This window comes from Numida meleagris, chromosome 3 (genome assembly GCF_002078875.1).
Source record: "Numida meleagris isolate 19003 breed g44 Domestic line chromosome 3, NumMel1.0, whole genome shotgun sequence".
Classification (NCBI taxonomy): domain Eukaryota; kingdom Metazoa; phylum Chordata; class Aves; order Galliformes; family Numididae; genus Numida; species Numida meleagris.
In genome coordinates this window covers 102,757,898-102,769,651 of record NC_034411.1, presented here as the reverse complement: position 1 = coordinate 102,769,651, position 11,754 = coordinate 102,757,898, and positions in this window count along the sequence as shown.

The following is an 11,754-nucleotide window of genomic DNA, read 5'->3' as shown; positions in this document are numbered from 1 at the left end:
GAAAATGAGTCTAAGTACCTCTGAATTATGTCTGTGTCGTTGTACTGTTATTGAAATCTGCCAGCAGCAGGGACATGCTTCTGCAGTCTACTGCAAGATTAATATACCTGGATTTCGCATACATGTCACACTTGATGCATCATCAGGAGCACCCAGTTCCTATTTTGTCTTGCTGCTTGCAGTGGTGTTTCCCTCTGTTGGTTGCATGAGAGACAAGAGGTGTTTATCATCTCAAAGGCACAGCTGGTTGGCTATCCATCTGCATGTGACACAGTAAGTTCCTCTGTGAACAGATGTTACCAAATTTGGAAGGTGCTATGAAGGAGGAATCAGAAGTGACAGCTTATAATCTTGCATATGACTACCTGAAGGATTAATTCTGTATTCACATGAGCAAGTTCAATTCTGAGGACAGGCTGTTTGAACCATCTCTGGAGGTTAATTCACTCCAGCTGATTCACTGCCTTGAAGCTAGTAACTCCTGTCTTAGCTGGTAGAGGAGTGCTGGTCTCCAACTGAGAGCGTTACCAGTTTTCTGCAGGGAGGTGAACTCAAGAACACTAAAATCTATTTGTTAGAGATTTATTAGCACTCTGTGACTGTTCTGCTGCCTTCCAAAATAACTGGATCATCTGAACTGAAAGACAAAGCTCATCTATCTGGACCAGCTGAAACCCAAGTCAACAGCTGGATGTTGTTCATTGTCTCTGTGCATTCCTCCAACCAACCTGCTTCTTTCAATATTAGGATAGCCACAGCTTTACAAAACCAGTCGACAGATGAGTCTTTGGAAGCTTTGGAGACAAGCATTAAAGGAGACTAATGACACAAGAAGCAAAACTGATCTGGTCTCAGGAGCAATAGCTAGCCTGGAACTGTGGGAATGTGTCATAAGCAAAACAGGCAGAAAGGTCATCACAGTTCTGGTGTTGTTGGCTTAAACATCCTGGGGTTTCATCCTAGATTGTCCAATGTCTGCTATTCTCTGCAGAAGGAAAAAACAGATGTTTTTTTAATTGAAGAGATCCTTCTCACCAATGTCTGTCCAAAGAAATTTAACATGGTTATAGAGCCAAATTAGACAAACTCTAAGCACTCGTGCTGGTACACATATAGATTTGTGCAGGTACACTGATGTGTCTGTGCGTACAAGTACCCATTCACAAAACACAACTCATTAAGGGTCACCTTAAGCGAAGCTGGCCTAGTCATTGGCTTGACAGTGAGGTTAGGCAAATATTTAAACTTTGGAGGGGATTCAGAAAAATCAAGAAAATCACATTGGAGACTGGAAGGGATGTGTCCTCTGTGGAATGACAGCAAGAACCAAAGCTGAGATTTTCGAAGCCAATTTGGAGTGGTAGGTATGTGACACCCACAAAAATAAATGAGAGTTATATGGCTGAATCTTGTGGTCCATTACTGCTTTCCTCCGTGACAGCTGTGGCTGAATCCCGGAGCCTGCTTTGAAGAACTGATCCAAGTGTCTGGGCTGGTCAGACAATGACAGAAAGGCTCTCTGTTGGAAATTGTGTAACACCAGGGCTGGGGAGCCAACATGCAAGCTGATTCAAGCAGGTATAGCTGGAAGCAATGAGGTGAAACAGAAAAAAAGAAGCTGCAGATTAAATGTCAGAACTGCTTTTTCCAAAGCCAAGGTCTATTAGCTTGGATGACATCCTCCAAAGAGAGTTATGGAATCCCCATTAGCTTACCTGTACCAATAACGTTCAATAATACATTTTCTGGAAGAAACTCAGATTGGCAGAGAAACAAGAGGTGAATTAATAGTTCCTTTCTGTCTCTGACTTTTATAACTCTTCACATTGAATCCTAATACGAGAGGTTATCTTTATAGCAGGCACTGAAAGATTTTCCCTGTAGATTACCACTTGAAAAGTACATGCTGCACATCTTTAAAGTACAGGACATTTTATACTTTCATTTGATCTGAAGTGAGTGGAGTACTCTATAGCCAGCGTCAAGTTAATATTTTAGCAGAATCAATGCTGTAATTAAACTTTATGGATATCCCTCATCAACAGTTCCACATGACCAAGTTTATAACGTGGTGGTTCTTGGATAAATCATTTTGTATCTATGGATGGCTCATAAAAAGGTGGGACGAGGAGTCAGCTGTAAGGCATGATGGAGTAATTACATGCAGTGTTGCATTTTTAAACATAAAAGCCATTTGCTAATAGTGCTATGAACCAAAATGTGTTTGACTTAAAGGGACAGTGCTATGTCATTAAAAAAACAGCAAGACCTTCATGATAGGGTTTTTGGGTTAGCCACTCTTACGTTTCACCTCCAGAATGGTGTTCCCTTCTTGGTTTATGCCTACACACTCTTTTGAAATGTCAGTATTTGAAAACAGATCCAATTGCTAGAACCGTTCTGAGGCGATTTGTCCCAGCTGAAACCAAGACATCAAATTAAAGTGCCTAAGTCGAGTGTTGTAACAGACAGCTGTTTTCCCCTCTGCAAGAGTTAGGACACATGGAGCCCAGTTTTTGCACTGCTTAGCCCAGTGGGAGCTCCCAGCAATGGAGCTCCCACTAAACAATGGAGCTCCCACTCACTCCTGCTAAAACCACCCAAATCAAAGCAAGAAAAGAGTCAGAAAGAGAGTCAGCCTTCCTTGCAACCTGGAAAAGAAGGAGAGTTTGAGGAGCCACATGGTTGCATTGCCAGTGTTGGGATCTGGGTCCAACAGGACAGATGCCCAAAGTGAGGCAGTGCCCAGGAGGGTGCAGGCTGATTTGTTGCCCTCAGATCTCCCGCTCAGAGTTTTGAGTCCCAAGAGAAGCTTGGACTCAGTGCCCTGGGCATTATACTTTCTCTTCCAGTTCAGTTTCCCAGGTATTTCTGCCAAGGCCTCGTCTGCAGTGCAGGCAGAGGCAGAGCATGGTTCCTATAAGGAACAGTCATCCTGCCACGTTACTGTGGAGCAACAGCTCATTCCTGATTAGCGGCAGTATAAACTAATTCTGATAAACAGATGAGGAGAAATTAAAAATGAACAAGTTGAACAATACTGTCACAACTCACTGCCTTCCACTGTGACAAATCCTGTGTAATAATGCAGCATCACTGAAGACACAGGACCCTAATGTTACAAGTGCCAAATAATACCATCAGTATTCCAGCATTCTTCCTTAATGTCTTTCTGTCTTTGGGAAAGAGATTTCCAATGCTCTTGCTCTGAAGCTGCGTCCTGGCCTGTGTGCTTTATACCAGGGGCCTGCAGCTTTGCTGTGGTGCGTGTCAGACTTTGGAAAGCCAGAGATAAGCTCATTACAAAATGTACCTGCATTTATTCAAGCACAACATTTGAGCTTTGTCTGACTTTCACCTGCTGCATAGCTACCAGCCTGGCTGAATGCTGCTGTATTTAAATCTGGCGTGCAAACACAGACAGCAAGGTTGTGCTTCCCTTTTAAAGCACTGTTTGGGTTTTGGAACCCAGCCACAGGTGAAAGATTTGTTTAACCAATTCATTGTGTCATTCTGACCTAACTTACCGTTGCTAATCTGTTCCAAGGAAAGGTGCCCTTTTTCCTGTTGAGGTTGCTCTACCAAGGCTCAAAGCTGCCTGCAGGGAAAATAATCACTTATGGGCTAAAATCCACTTCAAGAGGCATTTTGCCAAACAAAATTCATCGCTACTGCCATGCCAGGGACCCTCTCACTTTGCACATCTTTAAGCATCCAGAAAAGACTTAATTACAGAGTGGCTCATATTCTATTGGGGATGTTGCAGATGTTCTTGGCTGGTATTTTTTGTTTCATCAGAAAAAGATTTTCCTCACCTCCTCACGAAACTGAGCATCCCTCAACAGCCTTAAAGCACAAAGTTAGTGGTTGTGCTTTCTGTCACACAGATTCTTCGGTTCCATCTCCAAATATTTCTTGTTCATTTGGAAATACGTTGAGATTACAGCTTGTTTCCAAGGACAACCAGGTCCCCAGTGGCAGCTTTACAGGCTCCTCTGAACAGCAATGTTCAATGTCACACAACATTGAGCATGAGAAAAGAAACAGAATTCCACAAGGAACCTAAAATCCCCAAACTTGAATTGCTATGCTTGGTTTCAGACAAGCCAGGGACTGGGTAGATGTATACCTGGAGTTTCCTTTACCCAAACCTGTGGGCTCTGGCTATATACTGGAATGTTGTCCTGGATAATGGCACAGGGACATTTGTCCAAGAGCTGCTCCCTCCTGACACCTCAGCTCTTGTTCAAGATCCCTCAAAATATGGACACCGTTTGCCACCACGTTTCTGGTGTAGTGATATTTTCAAGATTTCAAAAAGAAATCTCAAACCATTGCCTGAAATAGGGCATTTCTGGAAGCATTCAAGGCCAGGCTGGATGGGGCTGTGAGCAACCTGGTCTAGAGGGAGATGTCCCTGCCTATAGCAGGAGGTTGGAACTGATGATCTTAAAGGTGCCTTCCAACCCAAACCATTCCATGATTCTATGATTCAATGATTTCCAGAGCAATCTTTGCTCTGAATGAAGGAAAACAGAGACCTGAAGCCATTCTTTCATTTGAACAGGACTGACTGACTACCAAGCCTACTGCAGAGCTGCAAATCTTTATTTGGCCCAGACTGATGTATTTCCATTAAAGCCTTCCATTTTGAAAGGCTGATTTGTAATAGTTTAAAAAAATAGCTGAAAAATTCTGAACAGCTCCATTTTGGATCATCTCTCTTCCAGCTGTCAGTCTGCTGTATTAGAACTGGAAGCCTCTTGGTATCATTTGTAATGCCTTAGCCACCTCTGTTTCAGAACAAAAAGCATTCCTTGAGATTAAATAGAAGAACTTTGTCAACATTTTGGAGTTTCCACTCCGTGAATTCAGGGATTACTTCAGTGATCCAGACAGCTCAGCTCATTGCCAATAAGAACATCATAAATACAACACTAAGAACTTTTTTCTTCAACTTTTGACCTCGAGGTAACAGTTGTAGTAAAGCATGAATACAGCTGGGCAAGGCTTGCAATGGGGGTCTGAGTTGTTTTCCTGCTTAATGCCAGCTGATATGTGTGTGTTCGCAATATCTCTTTTGGGGATGCATTAAGCACAGTTAACCTGTGTCAACTGATGATAATGCTCAGCACTTCCTCCTGGGAGAGCCCAAGAAATGGGTTGGGTAAACACCCTACAGACTGCAGACAAAATGGCATGTTTGCTGAGGGGCCCCTAAACTGGTGATGCGCAAGCAGTCTGGAGAAACTGGTCTCTGAAACGACAGGCCTTTGCTCGAGCTGAATGTGAAACTGCTGATTCTAGATGAGTTAAAGACAACAGAAGAATATGAGGAGCTATTGGGTTAGTGCTTAGGAATACATGCAAATGCTGCTGAATTCCAGCTGCCTCCCGTTAGCCCGGGGAAGGCTGCAGACAGCAGGTGAACAATACAAAGGGTTGATGAGTCAGGGAAGTATGTTTCTTAGGATTTTGAAGAGGTCAAATATGCAGTTTTCCCAAGAGGGTCATTCCATTGTACTTTTCTGTTTGCCAAGCATTTCCATCAGTTTATTTTTACCTTTTTTTTTTCCTCTATTTAAAACTGTTGGATGTTTGGATGTTGGGTTCAGCATGTCTGGAAAATGAAGGTCATGTTAACCCTATACTGTCAGAACCCAGGAGCAAGCCACAGAAGCTTCTTGTGGATGTGCAAGATAGATGTTTTGATATATCCTTACAGGATAATGATTCCTGGCTTGTGCAGTAATAATTAATTCTTAGAGAAGGTCTCAGCTGAGATCAAGGTCCATGAAGTTCTGTACACTCATATATCAGCACTGAAGCTAAGGAAACGGAATAGTTCTTTTACTGTGGTTACCACATTCACATGGACGTCACTACAGCAGAAATATTGTGATGGATGCATAAATGATGGGTGTCCAAAAGGTAACACCTCCCTTTGTCCTTGTGGCAGCATTTGTTAAATGAAGATAGATTGGTTGCGCCTTTGGACATGAGAGATGAGGATGGAATTTTCTCTCATTATTATTGATCGTGTAGCATACAGTGAGAGAAGACACTTCTGCAGCAGATTCGTATTCCTCAGAGAGAATCCTATCAGAGGGCTACCCACACCTCTGGAATGCAAAGGTCAACCTCACCATTGTATTGCTGTGGATATTTTTGCACAGCCTGTTTATCTTTAGTCCTCAGGTCATTAATAAACATCCTCTGTCGAATACTTTGGACATCTGGAATATGGCTTGCTTGTCGTCTCAGACAGTGATGTCCTCTGAGGCTGATAGGATGAAGAGTTGTCATAAAGACCCCCTACTTTGGAAAAACAAAGTAATGAATTCACTCTTCAGTTGGGATTCCAGTCTGCAGGGGCATTTACACAGGAGTCTAATTTTCATGCACATACACAGCCCCACGGGTATCACCTCCCATCACCATCGCTGCAGAATGTGGAACTGACAGGCTGGCAAGGATGATGGAGCACTGGAACAGGCTGCCCAGAGAGGCTGTGGAGTCTCCTTCTTAGAGATATTCAAGACCTGGCTGGATCTCTACCTGTGCGACCTATTGTAGGGTACCTGCTGTAGCAGAGGGGTTGCACTCGATGATCCCTTGAGGTCCCTTTCAGCCCCTGTGATTCTGTGATTCCGTGAGTGCAAGCAGAGTCATCTGGGAAAAAAGAAAGAAAAAGAAGAAAGATTTGCTCCTATTATAAAAGCCTAATTACTGATATATTTGCAGGAGGACTATGAGTCTGGTATTTTTCAGTTTTCCTCTTCACTTCTTTTAATATTTCCTTAAAAAAAACCTACTAAAACATCATTTTCTTTTTTAATTAAAAAAAAAACAATAATGTCTTCATTCAATAGAATACAGAAGGGCATTACGGAGCTGTTCTGTTTTAGGGGTCAGCTGCAGGGCTCTTACATGGGAATGGGTCCCACTCACGCTTCTACTTGAAAAGGAACAAAATCTTGGAAATGTCTTTTTCTGTGTAAGTTCCAGAGGGAGTTTAGGGTTCCTGGTTCAGACAGAGCAGGCATCAAGACTTAGGAGGAAAGAAGCCCACCCCTTGTGGCTGCAGCATGATGTGATCTGAGACCTACAATCCCCTTGGTGCTTGAATGAAGCTGGTCTGGCACCCACGGGTTCGTCTCTCCCAGCTGACTGCATAGGATACACGATTTCTTGGATCTACCCCTTCTGATGAGCGTGACTGTGCAGGTAAGGCCACAACATTTAACTCAGATGAAGACACCAAAACACAGCCCTAGGATTTGGAGCCAGAATTATTTGTTGACTTACTAATAATACCACTGGGGACCACACTTCCCCTCACCCACAGGAATGGTGATTTTGAGAGTTCAGGGTTCTGCTATATCCTCTCTTTTTCAGCCGCATGAATGCTCCCAAAGCCATAGACCTGTCCCTGAAAGACGTGCACGTAAATCCTGCTCATGCTTGCTCTGGGGAGTCAGTTAATCCCAAACTAAGACATTAGGAAAGCTCTCCTGACAAAATACACACACACTCCAAACGTGTCTGGCTGGTGTTCTCAATAGCCCCAAAACACAGGGAGATGCTGAAGCAAATGAGCCAAGAGAGCAGCTCCCCCCACAAAGTCCAGGCTGCGCTGAGGTCTGCACAAGGGAGTGCAACCCAACCCCCTTCTCTCCCACCACGCACCCAGGTCTGCACCCTTCCTTGAGGAACAGCCTCTCCTGGGTCTGCTTTGGGCTTCAGCCTTTCTGCAGGTGCGATTTCTGCCCATCGCAGCACACACTGCCACACTGGGAATGCTCAGTGACCGGAAAGGGACTGCCAGGAGGGACTCTAGTTTTCTGTGCACGTATATCCTGATGCATGTTTGAATAGAAAAGTCAGCTCCACTGCTTCTCTGTGGCCAGAAAACTGTGCATTGTTTCTGCAGTGTTTCATCTGCGATGAGCTCGGCTTGACTGGGATTTATCTCAGCTCCTAATGTGTTTAGAATGAGATAACTCTTGGCATGCTCTTTTCCAATTACCTAGGAAGGATCTATCATTCCAGAGATGGCAAATGAAATGCAGGATCCCAATAAAGAGCGTACATTTCCATGGCATTCATATAAGAAAAGCCATTTGGCAGATGATGCATTTGTTTTTAATGTTCCAAACTATTGCAGACATCATGGATCAAGGTTTGCTGAGCAAAATCACATTTGCTAGTGACTGCTTGGTTATGTTTGAGACTGACAAGATTGCACCGGCTTTCTGGGGAGCAAGTCTTTATAGAGATGGGTCAGCAAGCCACACGATGTATGGTCTTTCAGTGGCTGTATTCTGCAAAGGCTTTGAGCCTTGGGGAAATGCATGACTCCTGTGCAACTTGCTTGTCTGTGCAAATCAATAACCCCTTTCAGCTCAGTCACTTAAACAAAGCTTTTTCCCCATTTGTTGTGCTTTAGGATCATAAGGAGCAGCTCCATGCAGCACCCCAGCACCACAGCACTGCCTGACCCTTATCGAGACAGAAGACTTTCCGTGACATATTCCCATGGGATAATAGCATCACAGAAAACTGGCCTGAAAGGAAATGCAAGAGATCACGGCCCAGATCCCTCACCCCAAGGAAGGACCACAAGTATTGAGGCACCTGACAGGTGCATCTCCAGTCTGTCTTTAGAAAAGACAGTGGTGTGAAGGCTGCACAGCTTCCTTTGGGCGTTCAGCTCAGAGCTTCGTTATTGGTATGTCCAGAAAGTTCTCAGCCTCACTGAAACCCTGTTGCTGTAGACTGACTCCACCATCTTTGACCCCTTTTTCAGGCACAAGAACAGCTGATTCCCTTCCTTTCTGCAGGCATTTTACCTTGTTTCATATATTTATCTCAGCCCAGAAGCAGTCTGTCTCTGGACTGATGTTTCCTGAGTACACCACAAAGCTTCCCTGCTAGACCATGGAACGTTCTTGCTGCTCCTTCCTGAAGACCCACCAGGTGCTCTACATTCTCCGTCAATTGCAGTGGCCATTCTCCAAAGGAGGGTCCAGCCAAGTCCTGACTGAAGACAATACCTTTCTGTGTCTGAAGGAAAAGCCATGCCCTCATATCCAGCACAAGGCTGGGAAACACAAACTACTCCTTGGGTCTCTGAACTGCCACTGTGCATCCCTGCCTTGGTACTTCCAGCTCCAAAACAAAAGGGATAACTATTTACTGGACACACTAACATTGACCAATGCATGAAACTCAGAGTAGGCAAGCTTGCACTTTAACAATCTGAATGCTGGTGTGTTTAAACACAAAAACCCTCATCACCATGCTTGTTAAACTCCAGTCTTCACTATGCCAGCATAACAAATTTATTAAGCCATGGCAGAATTAATTGCATTAAAAGCGCCGGCTCCATGCTGTCTGACTGTATAATAATTGCCATTTCATTCAGCTGGGTTAGGCTCTTCATGGGCTTTTTCCTGTTAAATTGTTACCATTTTACACCGCCCACAAGAAAAAAAAAGCAAGTCCACATTTTGCTGGAATGCATCAGGTATCTATCAGCAGGGAGAATTAATTATCCTTCTTTAACCACTGACTGCCAACACCGAAGGGCTGAAGCCCTGTAACTGCTGACCGTGTTCAGGTTGCACATGGCTCCCTTGGCCCTGCTGCTCTGGAAGGCAGTGTACTGGCAGAGACTACAGCACATCCTCCCCGTACCTCAGACACGGAGTTTGGTACTCAAATGCATCCTCAACGCCATTTCAAGAGGAGAGACCACGGCACTGTCCAGACACCAGCCCACATCCCTTTGTGGACGTCAGACACATCTTGGCCTGTGGCTCCAGTGTGTGTCAGCTGAAGCCTCACTGAGGACACTGAGGACACGCCTGTAAAGGTACTGTGCATTTCCCAGCAGACACCACCTCCAAGCAAACAATGTTTTCTCAGTGACTCAGGAAAGAAGGCCATTCAGTGAAGTCTCCAAAAATAATCATGACCTCTCCGTGCCTCTGTTCACTGATGGTGCTAACTCTTGTGTTCGCAGGGTGTGGTACAAGGCTCTCCCCAGCACCTGGTGTGCTCCAGGACAAAGGTACCCATGCTCTGGTTGGCATCTGTTTCCCATTCCTGTAAAAGCAAGTAAGGCTCTGGTCATGGCATTTGTTTGTACTGTCACTTCTCTGCACTTTATTTCATGATTCAGCCCTAGACCTTGAAATTAGTCTTCTGCAGGAGTGGTGGAAAGTGCAGTGATTGAAAGGGGATGGCCGCCTGTTACAGCTGGAGGGGCCAAGCTAAAGGCTGCCTTAGCTACAGCAGCAACACAGCATCAGAGGGTACTAGAGCAAATGATCTTCTGCTCTTTCTCTTGCTTTGGGTTGGTTTGTTCCCCTCCTTAAGTTTCTTCACTTTGTATTGCTTAGCAACTTTGGGAATCAGATGCTCAGAGGTTGCACGACTATGTGTTTGTTGGCATGTGGTTGTTGTCTACGTGCTAGAAACCTAAATTCAAGCAAAGAGATTCGTGGGGTGCAGCAAGAAGTCTGCTTGCACGTCAGTGACCACACGTTCCTCAAACATCACAAGCTGGTCTGTGGTGTTTCTGAGACAGAAATGGACATTTCTCATTCTTTGGGTGCGTGTTCTTTTTCATGGACAGCTCTGGAATAACATCCCTTTTATATTCTAGCTTATGTGTTTAGTTTGGCCTACAGGAAAACATGGAATTTCTGGCCTTTGGATCTTTATGTTGTTATCCAGAATTCAGGCTGAAAAATGAAAATTTTGTGATTTGTCCAAGAAAATATCTGAAAGCATTGCTACGATAGTGGATCATTTCATTTAGATGTTGAGTGATGGATTGATCTCACTTGGCATTAAATACTTACAGTGTAGATATCAACATCTGAGCCAGTTTCCCTGCTCTCTTTGCATGATGCAAAGAGAAAAATCGGTGTATTTAAGTTACAGTTCTTCAGGGGTACTTTAGACTCTTATTTTTGGACAGCCTATTTCTCTCCACTGATTGTAAGAAGAGTTGAGACAGCTGGGACTATCTTCAGCCACATGCCCCTGGTAATCTAGCAACCTCATCAGTTCACTGGTGTATCCCTCCTAGCTTCTACTTGCTACTCCTGAAGGTATTTCAGTAGGCCTTGTATCAGCCCTGTGTTGGTGTCTCAGACTGGCCACAACTCCTCAGGTGGAGCCAGGAAGCTATTACTATGCAATCAAAGCCCTGGTTTGGGCTGTGGTTGCTCAGAATATGCATTGGCTGTTTGATCTCCCTTTTGTGCCTGACCAAAACACACAGACAATCCCAATGCTGAAATGTTTGTTGAAATTAGTAGTATTACTGTCATCTGCAAATAATGATCAGTTTTGAGTCAGGCTCAGCATTAAATTTCATTTTCCCTTGGTGACACACTGCTTTATGGGAGTTATAGTTTATGAGACTGCACTTAAATTTGTCTGGCTTCAGTTTCCAGCCACTTCTTCTTATCATGTCCTTCTCCATTGCATTTAAAAAGCTCTTTAATGTTTTAACCTTTTTATTGACTGTATCTAACCTGACACTCAATCTTCTTTTCCTATATAAATCAGACTTATCACTTTAACTCCCTAAGCATATTTTTCCAGGACTCCTATGTCTTTATTTGCTTCTCCTGAATATTGGTTCCACTTCGTCAACTCTCAAGAAATTCACATGCTAAGATGCAGATCTCCTTTTATTATGTATCTCAGAGGCAGAAATCTGACTGGGTCATCCAT